This window comes from Triticum dicoccoides, chromosome 3A (assembly GCF_002162155.2).
Source record: "Triticum dicoccoides isolate Atlit2015 ecotype Zavitan chromosome 3A, WEW_v2.0, whole genome shotgun sequence".
Lineage (NCBI taxonomy): Eukaryota > Viridiplantae > Streptophyta > Magnoliopsida > Poales > Poaceae > Triticum > Triticum dicoccoides.
The window spans coordinates 151851277-151867773 of NC_041384.1; the positions used below are offsets into that span (position 1 = coordinate 151851277).

The 16497-nt window shown below is 48.6% G+C and overlaps 1 long non-coding RNA gene across 1 annotated transcript; it reads left to right on the forward strand.

Annotated features, from left to right (window-relative positions):
- Positions 1 to 15412: 15412 nt before the first annotated feature.
- On the forward strand, positions 15413 to 15856 carry LOC119271410. The gene is made up of 2 exons (XR_005134519.1): positions 15413 to 15489; positions 15568 to 15856. It is a non-coding gene; the product is annotated as an uncharacterized LOC119271410 (long non-coding RNA).
- Positions 15857 to 16497: the final 641 nt, after the last annotated feature.

A 16497-nucleotide genomic window follows, 5' to 3' on the forward strand; every position in this document is an offset into this window, starting at 1 on the left:
GGACTCACTTTATCTTCCAAGCCTTCCGCTGTTATCGTATTAGATGGCCTTAAGGCATATTTATTGTAATAAGTTCTCTTTTGAGACATTCAATGTAATAAGTGTGTGATTGCTACTCTGTTATAAATCCTTCGAGTACTGTGTGTGTCAGCATTACCGATCCAAGGATGACACTGAAGCACAGAGACTTGACCGTTTGAGGTCGGGTCGCTACACCCTTCGCAAGGGGAAGCAGGGATTTGTAGAGGTGCTAGAGCTCAAGTTTTGAAACAGAGATAAGTAATATTTTGAGTGGTATACTTTCATTGTCAACATAACAACCAAGAGATCTCGATATGTTCCATGCTACACACATTATAGGCGGTTCCCAAGCAGAATGGTAAAGTTTATACTCCCCCACCACCAACAAGCATCAATCCATGGCTTGCCCGAAACAACGGGTGCCTCCAACTAAAAACAGTCCTGGGGGAGTTTTTTTGCAATTATTTTGATTTAAGCATGGGACTGGGCATCCCGGTACCAGCCATTTTCTCGTGAATGAGGAGCGGAGTCCACTCCTCGTGAGAATAACCCACCTAGCATGGAGGACATAGACAACCCTAGTTGATACATGAGCTATTCGAGCATACAAAACATAATTTCATTTGAAGGTTTAGAGTTTGGCACATACAAATTTACTTGGGACGGCAGGTGAATACCGCATATAGGAAGGTATAGTGGACTCATATGGAATAACTTTGGGGTTTATGGAAGTGGATGCACAAGCAGTATTCCCGCTTAGTACAAGTGAAGGCTAGAAAGAGACTGGGAAGCGACCAACTAGAGAGCGACAATAGTCATGACCATGCATTAAAATTAATCAACACTGAGTGCAAGCATGAGTAGGATATAATTCACCATGAACATAAATATCGTGGAGGCTATGTTGATTTTGTTTCAACTACATGCATGAACATGTGCCAAGTCAAGCCACTCGAATCGTTCAAAGGAGGATACCACCCTATCATACCACATCACAACCATTTTAATAGCATGTTGGCAAGCAAGGTAAACCATTATAAACTCCTAGTAAATTAAGCATGGCATGAGCAACTATAATCTCTAATTGTCATTGCAAACATGTTTCATTCATAATAGGCTGAATCAGGAACAATGAACTAATCATATTTATAAAAACAAGATAGGTCGAGTTCATACCAGCTACTCTCATCTCAATCAGTCCATCATATATCGTCATTATTGCCTTTCACTCGCACGACCAAACGGTGTGGATAATAATAATAGTGCACATGCATTGGACTAAGCTGGAATCTGCAAGCATTTAATACAAGGGAGAAGACAAGGTAATATGTGCTCTTGGTTAAATCAACAATAATGCATATGAGAGGCACTCAACATTTTCATCATGGTCTTCTCCTCTCGACCCCCAAAGAAAAGAAAAGAAATAAAACTATTTACACGGGAAAGCTCCCAACAAGCAAAAGAAGAACAAGAAATCTTTTTGGGTTTTCTTTTAATCACTACTACTGCAGGCATGGAAAGTAAACTAGCTAAAAGCTACAACTAATTTTTTGGTTTTTCTTAAGGTTTTCAAACACACAAGAAAAATACTTAGAAAAGAAAATAAACTAGCATGGATAGTACAATGAAAAAGTATGAGCACCGACAACTAGAATGAGTGTATGAACATGAATGTAATATCGGTGAGAAATACGTACTCCGCCAAGCTTAGGCCTTTGGACTAAGTTGGTCTATGGCCACGGCTGGCCTGGCGGATATCCAAAGTTGTAATTGGGGTCGTACTGAGATGCGGCGGCTACTGCCTGACGAGCTGCAGCTTGGAGGTCAGCTGCCTCCGTCCTCCTTTCGTACTTGTTCGCCTCCTCCCTGGTTATAACATATCTCCTTTTTGCCTGAAAGTCAAAGAAAGTAGGAGCAGGGAGAGCAATATGGAAAGTGAAACATTTGTCAAAGATTAGTCGGTACTGGAGGGACTGTTCATTCCTCTCAACAAACTGATGGCGAATCATAGCATTATAATCCAGATAAGCAGGAGGCAACCTAATATCATTTTCATGTATGGGTACATCAAGATAATTAGCTACACGAGTTGCATAAATTCCACCAATAAAATCTCCACTTAAACTGTTAAGATGCAACCTTCGTGCAACAACAGCCCCCAAGTTATATTGTTTATCACCTAATACCACACTTTTGAGGACACAAAGATCTGGAACACACATGTGACAAGCTTCATCTTTATCGTTAATGCATCTACCTACAAAGAGAGCAAAATAATGTATGGAAGGGAAATGAATGCTCCCTATGGTAGCTTGTGTGATTTCTCTAGATTCCCCCACAGTGATACTAGCAAGAAAGTCTTTATATTCAGATTTGCGAGGTTCACTAACATTACCCCACTTCAGGAGTTTACAAGCAGCATTAAAATCTTCTAGGTCCATGGTATATGATTTATCATATAGATCAAATAAAACAGTGAGAGAATTGTGCGAGGATGTAAATTTAAACCTTCTAACAAAGGAATCAGTTAGGTAGTGGTATTGCGGGCACTTATTTGACACAAAGCCCTCAAGATCATCATTACACACATACACGTCAAATTCTTCCTTGATACCTGCTTGGACCATAAACTCCTCTGACGGCCATTCACAGGGCCGCACTTGAGCTTCCGTTGGTGGTTCATCGTCCGACTCACATATCGCGAGCCTTGGTCCTTGCTTCCTTGAGGAACCACCTTGGTATATTTTCCTAAACATATTTCTTCCTCTGAAAAATTTCTAAAATTTTAGTGACTCAAAATAAAAGTGAAACAAACTCAACAAGATTGATAGCAACTACTCCCACAAATGCCTATAGGCTATATCATGCATAAAACTACTTTTGACCATATAAATTTGACATGCAAGCTCAAGAACAGGGTCACCTAAGGAGCAAAAATTTGCAATAAATAAAGCACTAGAACAAAAACTAACTGGACCATTGGAGGAGTCACATACCGAAGAACAATCTCCCCAAATAGTTATGTGAGTGGCGCTTTGAGCAAGGAGATCGAAAATGGCAGCAAGATGAGCTAGAACACGGATTTGAGCTATGGGAGGATTTTTTCTGGAGGAAGACGAAGTGAGTGGGTGCTGGAATAAGTGGAGGGGGCCCACGTGGGGCCCACGAGGCAGGGGGCGCGACCTAGGGGGTGGGCACCCTGGACCCTCGTGGCCAGGTGGTGGCTCCCCCTGGTGTATTCTCAGTGCCAGATATTCTTAAATATTCTACAAAAAAATCATATTTCATTTTCAGGACATTTGGAGAACTTTTATTTTCGGGGTATTTTTTATTGCAAGGGTAATTCAGAAAATAGACAGAAAATACTATTTTTTTCTTTATTTAATCTAAATAACAGAAAGTAAAAGGAGGTTACAGAAAGTTGTGCTTTCTAACTTCATCCATCTCATGCTCATCAAAAGGAATCCACTAACAAGGTTTATCAAGTCTTGTTAACAAACTCTTTTCGAATAACATGAAACCGGAGAATTTTCGAATAACACTAGGTTACCTCAACATGGATATGCACATCCCCAACGATAATAATATCATTTTTCTTCTTGATAGTAGGAAGAGGGAGTTCAAAACCTCTAAGAGTAATTGTTGGAATTTTTCCAATAGAATTGATACTGTGGACTTGAGGTTGTTTCCTCGGAAAGTGTACCGTATGCTCATTACCATTAACATGAAAAGTGACATTGCCTTTGTTGCAATGAATAACAGCCCCTGTGTCGGTGTACAAAAGTAGGGGCTCTCCTTTCGACCCCTTTACTTGTGCACGGCAGTCAGAGCCTCGCGCCGCGGCCACACGTAGCAGGACAAAGGAGGGAAGCCGGAGAGAAGCCGAAGCCCAACATAAGATGATCAAGGCAACGCCAAGGCCAGAAACACAAGACAACAAAGGGGCGGGGTGGAGTCCCCCAGCAAGGCCCTTGCCGGGGCAGGCCTCCGCAGCCCCGGCAAGAACCTTGCCGGGGCAACTTGCCCAAACACCAACAGAGCGAGCCACCCTTGAGCCCACGGGTTCGAACCCAACTAACTATGGTTGATCCAGGGCTCGGGAGGCACCTCTGTGATGGCATGCAGATCTTTGTTAAGATCACGCACACATGAGATCAGATGAGGACCAGAAGATGGCGACCCTCGGTGAAATTCTTGCCGAGGAAAGCCACAAGACCCCCGGCAAGATCCTTGCCGGGGATGACTGCGCGCCACGGCAAGACCCTTGCCGGGCCCTGACAAGGCCCTTGCTGAGGACATCAGCCGGGCCACTACCAGGCCCGTGCCAGCCAAGTTTTCCATAGTCGTCCGCATGTTGCTGCCAGCCCAACCAGCTGGGCTGGCACCTGCGTGGCAACATGCTGCTTCTAGGACAGATCGGTAGGCGCCTGCATGGCGGCATGCAGTTCTTCGTGAAGACCCTACCACCGCTCCACCTAGCTGCCTGCCTGCCTACATGGCACCACATGCATCGCCGGCCAGGGCGCATGTAGAAGCGAGGAGGAGCGGCGACGGACGAGACGTGCCTTGCTCCCGTCCCCGAAAAAGCCAGGGGACACCTCGGTGGCGCATTAAATGTGTCTTGTCCTGTAATACGGGCAATAAGCTCGTAGTACTGTAGGCCTTTCCACCTCCTGTGTGCCACTGTGGCAGCCCCTTTCGACTATAAAAGGAGGCCCATGGCGTACTGGAGAGGGATTCGGCTCTTTTGAACTACACAACCACCATAGCTAGTTGGAGAGCTCAAGAACACTCAATACATCCACCAAAGCAGGACTAGGGTTTTACGCATCCTCGCGGCCCGAACCTGGGTAAACGATCCTCGTGCTGACTATTATCCCTGCTCTTCTCACAACCCTGCACCCCGGCAACCGTAGTAGGGATTCCCGTGATCCCATAGGTGTCGTTTCCCAGCGACATCTTTGGCGCACCAGGTAGGGGCGCTATTACGAGAATCTGGTCTAGTAGTTAGCCTAGCAGTTCTTCATCGCCATGGCTCGTCGGGAGACGAACGACCCGTGCTAGTGCGGGCGAGCAGCGGGCCGGTCGTGGATAGGACCCGGGCCGCAGTCCGCGAGTAGCAGCATCGCTCTGGCAGTTAGAGCCTGGCGAGCGGCATTGTTCGTGCGCCAGGCGACGGGCCGCACGCCACCGAATCCAAAGACGGAGCAGGGCCCCCCGCAGGCGGCATGGGGCCCTCCAAGAGTGTCGTTGTGCCGCCCGCGGGCGGCGCAGCAGCCTCCAAGACGCCCACGCGGGTGCCCACAACGCGCTCTTCCCAGGGTGCACGCGACGAGCAATGCCATGCTGGAGACCCCAGACACCGCCGTGGGAAGAGCCCCGTGCATCGTCCACGCGACGAAGGAGTCCAGCATGCTCGCTGAAGTGCTGGCGAAAATGGCACGCAACCGCTGTGCCATGGTGGAGCTCCTTCTAACGTAGTTAGAGGTCGAAGTGTGCCACGGTCCACACAGCTATCACCGCCACCCACGCCAGCGGAAGCTTTGGCCTGCGTGCAGCTGCTCCTCGACTTCCCTCCTACTGCAGAGAAGCTTGACGAGTGGAGAGCCACCATCCGGAGCCTCGTCCAAGTCGCCAATAAAGATGATCCGCGACCAGCGGGGCCTTCGGGCCGGCGCTCCGTCGAACCACCGCATGCCAGCGATGGAGAGGCCGGGGGTGTTGTGGCCACGGTGCACTCTCCTCCTCCACGCCAGCCACCGCGGGTGTCGGTCCGTCGCGATGACACTTGTGATAATATTTCCATAGTGTCGTCCAACCCATGGACCCACCGCAACCAATGCCAAGTTCTTCGAGAGCAAGCTCACGAAGATGCTTGAACCACTATCGAGCGCCGGCATGATACGCGCCACCAGTCGGACAAGCGGGCGAGACCCGCTATGGACCACCCAGCCTTTACCGAGCTGCGACAGTTCCAGTGGCCGTCCAACCGCATGTTCAAGCCTGACGTCGGCGAGAAGTACACTGGCAAGACGCATCCGTCAGAGTTCCTCAGCATCTACACCATCGCGATGCAGGCTATCGGAGCTCGCGACGACAAGGTGCTTGCCAATTACTTCCCGTTAGCACTGAAGCCCAATGTCATGTCTTGGTTGATGCACTTGCCGGCGGATTCCATTTCTTCTTGGTCGGATTTGTGCCATGAGTTTGTTGGCGCCCTCACTGGAGGCCACCAAGCTCATGGCCAGGCCAGTGATTTGCATATCATCCTCCAGAAGGAAGGGGAAACCCTGCGCAAATACATCCACAGATTTTGCCGGGTGCAGTACAACATCCCCGACATTCATCCTGCCGCCGTGATCAGCGCGTTCCATCAGAACGTGCGCAACCGCAAGATGCGCGAAGAGCCGGCGATGACCAAGGTTAAGGATGTGGCCGATCTCTATGTTCTGGCCGATAGGTGCGCCCGGGCTGAAGAGGGAAGGAAGTACCCCGGCAAGGACGCCGGCGCGGAAACCGACTCTACTGAAGACACCGCCGCCCCGACGAAGAAGGGCCGGCATCACAACAGGAAACGCAAAGGCAAGACCGTGCTTGCCATTGAGCGATCCGACAGCACCGGCGCTGCCAAGAAAGTCCAAGGCAGATGACCCCGACAAGGAGATTGCCGGGTGCGCCGCCTGCCAGGCCCTGGTAGCTGCCGGCAAGCCAGGAAGCTCCGACTAGCAATACTGCAAGATCCACCGCACCAAGGGCCACGACCTCCAGAACTGCCAACAAGTCGAGCTGCTTGTTGAGAAGCAAAAAGCTGAATATGAGAGGCGGGACAAGGAGAAGGGCCAAGATGGTGCTGAGGGATCCAGCAAGAAGCGTGGCGGCCAAGGAGGCCGTTGCGGCAAGGACAACCAGCAAGAGAGGCCCGCCCGGGGCCGTGACAAGAAGCAAGAAGACGATGATCATGACGAGGACGATGAGTCCGGCGAGCAGGAGTTCCAGAAGGCTACGGAGGCCATGTGCATTGATGGCGGCGCCTCGCTGCATACTTCTCACCGCCAGCTCAAGCAATGGGCGCATGAGATTATAGTAGCGGAGCCGTCATTCGACGCTCAGAAGCCGCTGAAGTGGTCCAGCATGCCCCTCATCTTTGATGCCGAGGACCACCCTGACTGCACGACCGTGGTCGGGTGTTTGTCGTTGTTGGTTTCGCCAACGATACGCAACCTCAAGGTGAACAAGATGTTGGTCGACGGCGGGGCCAGCCTAAACTTGATCTCGCCCGTCGTGATCAAAAGGTTACAAATTCTCGATGGAGACCTCGAGGAAACGGTCACGTTTCAAGGGGTCAATCCGGGGAGGAGCCAGCCGAAGGGAAAGGTCACATTGCCCGTGACATTTGGAGGAGAGTTGAACCACAGGACGGAGAGGATCGTGTTCGATGTGGCCGAGATCCCCTTGCCCTACAGTGGGATCCTCGGCCGCCCGGCACTAGCTAAGTTCATGGCGGCATCGCACTACGCCTACAACATGCTGAAGATGCCTGGGCCGTTGACCATCATATCCATCTCCTCCGACAAGAAGGACGCGCTGATTTGCGCCGACCAACTCTACCGGGAAGCAGTCACAGCGCCTGCCGCCAAGGCACTTGCTCCTGCCGCTGAAGCCCCAGGAGGGAAGAAGAAGCCCGGCAAGACCTCTCGCACCCACTCCGGCAAGCGCACCTCTTCGGAGTGTTGTGTTACCGCCAAGGACGTGCCAGAGAGCTCCACCGACAAGAGCAAGAAATCCAGAGCTGAGCCACTGTAGACCAAGAAGGTGTCCATTAGGGAGGATGGCATGGGAGGGGCTTTCACCATAAGCTCCACCTTTGACAGCAAATAGGAAGGCGCGCTCGTCACCTTCCCGTGGGCGAATGTCGACGTGTTTGCATGGCAAGCATCCGACATCCCCAGCGTTCCCAGGGAGGTGATTGAGCACCACCTAGCTGTCTGTCCTTATGCACGGCCCGTCAAGCAGAAGGTCAGGAAGCAGGCTCTGGAAAGGTAGGAGTTCATCACAGAGGAGATCAGGAAGTTGGAAGCGGCAGGTTTGGTGAGAGGAGTGCTCCATCCGACGTGGTTGGCCAATCCGGTGGTGGTGCGCAAGGCGAATGGGAAGTGGAGGCTGTGTATTGACTACACAGATATCAATAAGGCTTGTCCCAAAGACCCCTTCCCATTGCCGCGCATCGACCAGATTGTTGACTCCACTGCCGGGTGTGATTTGTTGTCATTCCTCGACGCCTACTCAGGCTATCACCAGATCTTCATGACAAGAGAAGATGAAGAGAAGACATTATTCATCACCCCGTGTGGTGCGTATTGCTTTTTACGGATGCCTTTCGGGTTGAAGAGTGCTGGCTCGACGTTTTCAAGAGTGGTCCAAATTGGTTTTGAACCCCAGCTCCATAGAAATATGGAAGCATACATGGATGACATAGTGGTCAAAACCAAGGACAGGGCCACTCTTGTACAAGACCTGGAAGAGACGTTTGCCAACCTGCGCAAGATCAACCTCAAGCTGAACCCTGAGAAGTGTGTCTTTGGCATTCTGTCTGGCAAGCTTCTCGGGTTCTTTGTGTTGCAGCGCGGGATCGAGGCAAACCCAGACAAGATCAAGGCTATCGAGCAGATTGAGGCGCCCAAGCGAATCAAGGATGTGCGTCGGCTCACTGGCTGCGTTGCCGCCATGAGCCGATTCATCTCCAAGTCTGCCGAGCGTGCCCTTCCTTTTTTCAAAATCTTGAAGAAGGCAGGCCCAATGGAGTGGACCCGAGAAGCCGAGGCGGCGTTGCAGGACCTGAAGAAGTACCTTTCCTCCACACCAATACTGGTTGCGCCTAAACCACGAGAGTCGTTGCTGCTGTATCTAGCGACAATGAATCAAGTGGTCAGCGCCGCACTGGTGGCCCAGAGGGAGGTCGACGAGGAGGCAGTGGCGACGGCAGGGCCGGCGGATGGCAAGCCAGAGATTCCCCCGGCAGGGCCTGATGCCGGCGAGGCAAGGCCCCCGGCAGAGTCTGACGCCATCGGGGCGGTGCCCGCACAGTCAAGTGAAGTGGTGCAGAAGAAGAAGATGATGCAGCACCCGGTTTACTTTGTCTGCTCCCTCTCGCAGGGGGCTAGGTCGAGGTACTCCGGTGTGCAGAAATTGCTCTTCGGCCTCCTTATGGCCTCGAGGAAGCTACGTCATTACTTCCAAGCCCACGAGATCACAGTCGTCACCCGCCTCCCATTGCAACGGATACTGCACAACCCAGATGCGATCGGAAGGATTGTGGAATGGGCCTTGGAATTGTCAAGCTTTGGGTTGAAGTTTGAAAGTACCTCGACAATCCAGAGCAAAGTCTTGGCGGAGTTCATTGCAGAATGGACCTCAACGCCCAACGAAGAAATCCAGGAGACCGCTCTCCCTGGCAAGGAGGCAAGCCGCAACTGGATCATGTACTTTGATGGGGCCTTCCCGCTAGAAGGCACCGGTGCCGGTGTGATGCTTGTTGCACCCACAGAGAACACCTCAAGTATGTGATCCAGATGCACTTTCCTAGGGAGGATGGCGGGTTAATTTCTCACAAATAGGGGGACTTTTTTGCAAAAAGGCCGATGACGGACGACCAGAAGCCATCGCTAGTTTATTATTAGGGAAAGATAAAGTCCAGAGCCTACAAAACATCAATGAAGCTCGTCCGATCCTATGTGCCGAAATTCATATTCAGGATAAGTAATCAAGTATATGTACTCCACCCACCAAACATTTTGCAAAGAGAAAATTTAAACAGAGCATTAACCAAATAAAGGTAATATAGATGCATCTGGAACTCATGAACTGGATCGGTGGAACACTTTTTGGTTATGCCTGTAATAGTACCTTGGTTGTGGATAGGAGATGCTTTTTTCAAAATCTGCAATATATAGTAGAGGTTTGTCCGTGTTGATAGTGTTGATATCTCGGCACGATCTAAATCTCATTGGGCATCATTCTTTCTGATTTAAATCCCAGGAAGATCTAAATAAATAGAAAATAGGAATAACATCAAATTTTCACCATTAATAAAAACTTACAATAGGAATACTAGATTCTATATACTGGAAGAACATGTGTAGAGACATCGTCCAATAGAGGAACAGACCCTTCGGGGAGAAGTAATTTTTGCACTTCAGCACCCAAAGTAAAACTCAAAATATCTTATAGAACAACTTTCTCATGTATAACTACATTTTCATTACCTATAGAACAACAACAAACCTTTAGTCCCAAACAAGTTGGGGTAGGTTAGAGGTGAAACCCATAAGATCTCGCAATCAATTCATGGTTCTGCCACACGGATAACAAGATTCCACGCACCCTTGTCCATGGCTAGTTCTTTGGTGATACTCCAATCCTTTAGATCTCTCTTTACGGACTCCTCCCATGTCAAATTCGGCCTAGCCGGACCTCTCTTGACATTATCTGCATGCTTTAGCTGTCCGCTATGCACTGGAGCTTCTGGAGGCCTGCGCTGAATATGCTCAAACCATCTCAGACGATGTTGGACAAGCTTCTCTTTAATTGGTGCTACCCCAAATCTATCTCATATATCACCATCCCGGACTTGATCCTTCCTCGTGTGGCCACACATCCATCTCAACATGCGCGCATCTCCGCCACGCCTAACTGTTGAACATGTCGCCTTTTAGCCGGCCAACACAGCACCATACAATATTGCGGGTCGAACCGCCGTCCTATAGAATTTGCATGTCTTGTCATAGAGAATGCCAGAAACTTGGCGCAACTTCATCCATTCGGCTTTGATTCGATGGCTCACATCTTCATCAATACCCCCATCCTTCTGCAGCATTGACCCCAAATATTGAAAGGTGTCCTTCTGAGGCACCTCCTGCCCATCAAGGCTAACCTCAACTCCTCGTACCTAGCAGTACTAAAACTGCACCCCATGTACTTGGTTTTTTTAGTTCTACTAAGCCATAAACCTTTTGATAATAATTTATCAAATAAATCTCCAGGCAATGTTCCTTTCATCAGTGAATTGTCTACAACATATGTAAGAACTACTTTATGTCTACTAATAACACACCTGAAGTTAAAATTCTGTACAGAGAATGCATCTGCTACTTTTGGACTTTTGGATGTACAAATGGTTAAGGATCAACCGATGCATGCGAAATAGATATTCCAGAAAATTTACCAAGGAACTATCCAGAATGGTTTTGCAACTATGATGCATAGTGCACTTAGTTGATCTTGACATGGCCGTAGAAACTCGTATGAATTGTTTCCGAAAAAGAAGAGAAAATGTTATGAACTGAGATCAGGAGGATATCAGAAATCAAAAATGAATGCAAATTAGCTAGCGCGGGTGGAATGGAAGGTAGCCATAGGACGTACGGCTCACCGACCTTCACCTTCATCCCTGCTGCGCAATTAAGCACATCAATCCCTGCTGACCTGGACGCTGTACCCAACCGCTGGATCTTCTTCAACTTTGATGGTAAGTCGAGGAAGTGAAGGACAGGACGGCAGGGGATGGCCACCGCCGCCTTGAGCGATTGAAATTGACAGACCGATGCATGGAGGAGCAGAGAGGCGAACCAGAGAGCAAAGGGGTGGAGATAAGATTGTGCGGCTAAAAATGTTCGCTCCGAGCAGCATGGCTGTGCAGGCATCGGCCCTGATCCATGCGTGACTGAAGAACACGGCTGCGTCGCATTGCCAGCTGCCTGATCTGCATGAGGTGGTGGCGGTGTCCTGGTCAGCTTTGTGGTGGAGGGAGGCGACATGGTGTCGTCGGAGGGGGCGGTGGAGTGTGACCTGGGATTGGCGGCGCTAGGATCGGAATAGATGGGTCATGAGGTGGGGTTTTTCTCTCCGGCCTTAAATTTACACTGGTAGGGCCAAGCGAGAGCGGTTGGGCCGTTTGATTAGGGTGACGAATAATTCACTTTGGGGTGGTATGCATTCAGTCGGTGCTTGCATGGATAATAGATTGTGGATAGGAGGGTTTGGCTCAATGATATTCTGTCCATTTGTCATATTTTGCGTAGAAGGTTTAAGCTTTTTATGCTATATAACATTGTGGAGCCCATCTCCTGTGGTTTAACCTTCTGGACGTAACACACAAACAATCTCAGTAATCCTTCATTGACTGCTTTATAATGAAATATGCTTTATAATACCACGTAGCTATTTTAGGTCTCAACAATGATTCATTTTACTATTAGAACAATGAGTACAACCTGATTTTATGTGCTTGCCCTTTAACACTGATGAAACAGTTGTGTTGTTCACCAGTTATTCTGTTTTTAGACTAATATAAGGAGTACAAATTGATCTTTTGTGCTTGCCCTTTAATAACACTAATAAAGCAGTTATTTAACCTGTTCACCAGTTATCAACTTATCAACATAATCTAATTGCTGTAGAAGATAATTCTGTGAAATTTATCGGTTTCTCCTTGGGTTTCTACTTTCCAGGTTCCGAAATTAGCAATATATCTCCGTCGTGGTGGAAGGAAGTTTGCTACTACTTGATTAAGTATTGTGTACAAGGCTGGTGGAAGGAAGTTTGCTACTGCTTGATTAAGTGTTGTGTACAAGGCAATACACCAGCGGAGTTAACTTAATTATGAAAATTGCATAACTTGGGCATTGTTTTGCTTCATGATCTTCCAATGTACTCCTACCGGAAGGACCCCACTACTTCTTTTTATCGTGTTTTCCCACTGGATATTAAGAATACGTAGAACAAAGGCTGTGTCATTTCCATGGTGTAAATGAGTCATTAGAAAATAACAGTAGTGAAATACTTGTACAAGGAGCGTTTGTGCATTGTCCGAATTCCTCTTAAGCATCGTTCACATGAAGAGTGAAAAGGTTTATGTGTAAATGTATATGCATGAGATTTCTGTATGCAATTTCCTTTGTCCGATGATATGTTACTTGCCTGAGGAAACAACAAAGACCAAGGAGTTATGAAGTAACAGGAGAGGAGAGGGCCCAAGGGCTTGTGTGTCCTCTTGGGGGCGCCCCTTCCCTCCGTATGCAGATGCAGGGGCATGGTGGCCAGCCCTCCAAGCCTTGGGCTGGCGCAAGGGGGAGGAATTGTTCTTCTATTCCAGTTCCCTCCTTTTCATACACAGATGGACTTTCCACCTTTCCCAGTCATATGGGTCTTGAGGGACTTGTGCGCCTAGCCCAATAAGGCAAGGTCGCCCCCTTCCGGCCCATGCCGACCCTGGGGAATTGGTGGAACCCTTGTGAACTTTCGGACTTCTCGGAAGTTTCCGAAACCTTCTGGAAGCTTCCCGGTATAATATTTAAAAATCTATTTTTTTGAAACCTTGAAAGCAATGTTTCAAATATAAATCTTTACCTCCGGAGCTTCTCGTGTTGTTCGGGATCTCACTCGGGACTCTGAACAACATTTGGTCACCAACATGCATATCCCAATGTTACTTTAGTGTCACCGACCGTTAATCATGCGGATCCTACGTGTTCAAGAGTCATGTAGACATGACCGAGATACCTCTTCGGTAAATAACCAATAGAGGAACCCGGATGCCCATGATCGGTTAATCCCTTATGCAATTCCCTTTGTCCGGCGATATGTTATTTGCCCGAAATTCGATCGTCGGTATAAAAACTTCATACCTAGTTCAATTTCATTACCGACAAGTCTCTTTACTTGTTCCGTGATACAAGATCTCGTGACTAACTCATTAGCCACATTGCTTGCAAGCTCTTTACGATGTTGTATTACTGAGATGGTCCAGAGATCGCTCTGTCACACGGAGTGACATATCTCAATCTCGATCCATGCCAACCGAACAGACACCTTCAAAGATACCTGTAGAGTGTCTTTATGATCATCAAGTCACGAAGTGACATTTTATACCACACAATGTATTCCTCCAGCATCCAAAAGTTGAATGAGCTCATGGTCTTAGGAATAAATACTTGACATGAAGAAAGCTATAGCGATAAACTCAAGTGATACGATCGAATGCTAAGCTTATGGTTGAGTCTTGTCCATCGCATCATTCTCCTAATGATGTGATCCCGTTATCAAATGACAACTCATGTTTATGGTTAGGAAACCTTAACCATCAGTGGCATCATGAGGTAGGTCTATGCTTAGATGTATATGCACGAGTAGAACACAAAGAGTTGTGGGCGTTGATGCTGAAATTGCTTACCTTTCTTGTCTTATTTGGATTCGGCGGTATTGTGGGATTAAGCGGCTTGGACCAACTTTACATGTCCTCGCACATGAGATCGGTTCCACCGACTGACATGCAACTTGTTTTTGCATAAGGTGGCTAGCGGGTGTCTGTCTCTTCTATTTTAGTTGAATCTAATTTGACGAAGATGGTCCTTGTAGAAGGTTAAAAGGCAACTTGATTATCACCATTGTGGCTTTGCGTAGGTAAGAATGGTTCTTGCTAGTTGCCCATATCAGCCACCTAAAATTTGCAACAACAAAGTAGGGGACGTCTAACTTGTTTTTGTAGGGCATGTTGTGATGTGGTATATATGGCCAAAAATGTGATGTGATATATGTTGATGTATGAGATGATTATGTATTGTAATAGGTTCACGACTTGCATGTCGATGAGTTCGGCAACCGGCAGGAGCCATAGGGTTCTCTTTAATTTATTAATCGTTATATAATTGTTTTAGTTTATCGCTATGCGTTAGCAATAATTGTAGAAGCAATAGTTGGCGAGACGATCACGTGACGACACGATGATAGAGATCATTGTGTCATGCCGGTGACGATGGAGATCAAGCCGGTGCTTTAGAGATGGAGGTCAAAGGCACGAGATGATAATGGCCATATCATGTCACATATTGATTGCATGTGATGTTTACCTTTTTATGCATCTTATTTTGCTTAGGACGACGGTAGCATTATGAGATGATTCCTTCACTTAGTTTCAAGAAATTGTGTTCTTCCTAAGTATGCGCCATTGTAAAAGTTTGTCGTTTCAAAACACCTCGTGATGATCGGGTGTGATAAACTCTACGTTCTCATTGTTCTCAAAGCTTTTTTATAACTAAAATTATGTCTTCTGTAAAGTTATAGTATGCCTAGGCATACTCTGAAAAAAGGAGCTGGCATCAGTTCATTTGTGAGCACATGACCTGTCCTGCTGGGAGTTGGCGTTAGTTCATTTGTGAGCAGATGAGCTGGCCTGCTGGTTTGCAGAGCGAGGCAGAGGAGGCAGCAGTGCCCATGAAGGACGAGCTGTTATATTTCCTAAAATAGGAAGTTAGAAATTAATGCTTCGAAAGATGCATAGTTTCGTGTTGGAAAAGAGAGAGAGAGAGAGAGATAAAATGGAGGGGTAGGGAAGCGGAAGGGGGAGGAAACGGGGCAGGCAAGGAGAAATGGAAGACAATGGAGGTGCTGGGAAGCGGAAGGAGAAGCTGACCGGTAAGTACCTTCAATTTTGTTTTCAGTTTAGTGCCCTCTTGTCACTGACTTTGACACAATTCCTTTTTATTAATTTAGACGCTCAGAAGAAAGAAAAGAAGGAACAGGACCTCCAGAATAACATCACATTTTCAGTTGAGGCGCACCTGGAGTTTTATAGGGACAAGCACAAAGAAATGGACGAAGAAACCTCAACAAAGAACATGAGAGAGCTACTAGCGGCAAGCCTAAAACCAGGGAAAGAGAAGTAAGAGTCAGTTAACTTTGTAATGCCTAGATGGGTAGATGTAGCTTGCACGGTTCCGCTTCTAGAGCTTGATGGATGGTTGTAACTCGTAATGCAATGGGAATAAACTGATTTGTACCACCGATGAGCAAGATAATTTTTAGACACGCCAAAGCGAAAACTGGGGGCTTGTCATTCTGCCTGAATCAGTTCCCCTCTCCGTCGAAGCCCACGCTGGCTGCCGCTCCGGGCCGGTGGCCACTTGTTCCTCACCCCTCCCTCTTCTCCCCTCCCCATGGGCTCCCCTTCGCAGCCGCGTGGCCTTGAGGTCCGCTGGCTCGGCGGTGCGGACTCGTCCGAGGAGGACTCCCCGAGTTCGTACTGGAACGCCGTGGAGGGCAAGAGACCGGCGATGCCGGAGTCGGGGGCTGAATCCTCAAGGGCGCGCCGTGCCCCTCGCACGGAGGTCCATGTTGTGAGCTTGGAGGAGGGTTTCGACGCCCTGGGAGCAGCCCAAGGACAGGCGCAACCGTGGCCGCCGCGGCACAAAGCGCAGGGCGGCAGTGAAGCGCGACGGCCCGGACCCAGCGTTCGACGGGCTGTGCCTCTTGTGCATGGAGCCCGCCCACCACGCCAAAGACTGCACGAACGGGCCAAGGTGCATCCGGTGCGGCGAGTTTAATCACCCGCCCCGGTGGTGGCTGCGACGGCGGCGGACCGCATGGTCGCTCCGCTCGCAATCCGCGTGACGGAGCCCGCCCACAGGCCACAGCGGTGTCTGT